The sequence below is a fragment of the Salvelinus sp. IW2-2015 genome, linkage group LG8 (assembly GCF_002910315.2).
Source record: "Salvelinus sp. IW2-2015 linkage group LG8, ASM291031v2, whole genome shotgun sequence".
In the NCBI taxonomy this organism is placed as follows: Eukaryota; Metazoa; Chordata; class Actinopteri; order Salmoniformes; family Salmonidae; genus Salvelinus; species Salvelinus sp. IW2-2015.
In genome coordinates, this window is record NC_036848.1 from 10,409,098 (window position 1) to 10,410,997 (window position 1,900).

Genomic DNA, 1,900 nt, shown 5'->3' on the forward strand with positions numbered 1-1,900 from the left:
CGCCTGTACCCAGGGCCTCGACGCTGTTCTCTACAATGCTTGTTATTTGCTCATGTGTCTTTATCGGCTCAGGCGCGTGTGTTTTTGGGTGGGCAGTCTATGTTATCTGTTTCTATGTTGGTTTTGGTTGCCTGGTATGGCTCTTAATTAGAGGCAGGTGTTTTGCGTTCTCCTCTAATTAAGAGTCATATTTAGGTAGGGTGTCTCACTGTTTGTTTGTGGGTGATTGTCTTCCGTGTCTGTGTCGTGCGTCGATACCATAGGGACTGTTTGGTGCCTGTTCGTTCATTTTGATGTCGTCTCTGTTTCCTGTCCGTGAGTTTATGTTTAGTTTATGTAAGTTTATGTTCAGGTTTCGTCGACGTCGTTTTCTTGTTTTGTAAATTTGAAAGTGTTTTTGTGTTTCGTGTTGCCATCGTCGTGTAAAAAAAGGATGGCTTATTTCCCTGAAGCTGCATTTTGGTCTGATGATCCTTCTCTCCTCTCCTCGTCTGAGGATGAGGAGAGCGACAGCCCTTACAGAATCACCCACCACGCAAAGACCAAGCGGCAAGGAAAAATAAACGGAGTAGGGGACAGGAGAAGAAGGAGCAATGGACATGGGACGATTTATTGGATGGAAAAGTCGGTTATACATGGGAGGAAGATCCTGGCTGGTAGAGATCGCCTCCCATGGGAACAGCTGGAGGCACTGAGGAGAGCAGAGGCTACCGGAGAGAGGAACCGGAGCTATGAGGAACGCGTCTGGCACGGAAGCCCCAAAAAGCCCGTAAAGTAATTCCCAAAAATTTCTTGGGGGGGGGCTAGGAGGTAGTGGGCCAAGGGCAGGTAGGAGACCTGCGCCCACTTCCCAGGCTTACCGTGAGAGCGGGAGTACGGGCAGGCGCCGTGTTACGCAGTAGACGCCACGGTGTCTCCTGTACGAGTGCATAGCCCAGTGCGGGTTATTCCACCTCCCCGCACTGGTAGGGCTAGATTGGGTATTGAGCCAGGTGTCATGAGGCCGGCTCAACGCGTCGGCTCCCCAGTGCGTCTCCTCGGGCCGGCATACATGGCACCGGCCTTACGATCGGTTCTCCCCGGTTCGCCTACATAGCCCGGTGCGGGTTATCCACCTCCCCGCACTGTCGGGCAACCGGGAGCATTCAACCAGGATGGTTGGGCAGGCTCAATGCTCTCAGAGAGCCAGTACGCCTCCACGGTCCGGTTTTCCGGCGCACCCTCCCCGCCCCAGCCTAGTACCTACAGTGCCTACACTACGCACTAGGCTACCAGTGCGTCTCCTGAGCCCTGTTCCCCTCTACGCACCTCCCTGTAGTGCGTCGTTCTCCAGTTCCGGTGCCTCCAGTTCCGGCACCCCACGCATAAGCCTCCTGTGCTCTCCAGAGCCCTGAACACACTGTAATCTTCTCCCCCTACTAATCTGAGTGCTTGTCCTCAGCCCGGCTGTCACAGTGCCGGTATCCTCGCTCACGGTATACGAGCTCGCGGCTCTTGAGACGTACCAAGCTGCTGCTGTCCCTATTCAGTGGCACTAACATATCTAGATGAAGCATGGATTGTAGATTATTCCATGCGTCTGGTGTACATGAAGAGAAGGCAGTCTTGCCTAATACTGTGAATGTCCTGGGGACTTTAAGTAGCAACCACCTAGCAGACCGGGTATGGTAACTGCTGGTGGTGAAGGAGACCATGTTTCATTTGAATTGTCTTTTTTCAACCAAATTAAACCATATCTGCCCTCAAGCCAGCCAATCAGATGTGCTGGGGGCAAYTCTTTCCTTATTGCACGGTTAATGTTCTTTACTGATTGGCTTGCTGGTGGTTTACTGATTGCCTTACTGGTGGTCTGGGTCTCAAACTGGGGACAGGCAGCCTGGGCACCCCCATCCTTATCCCT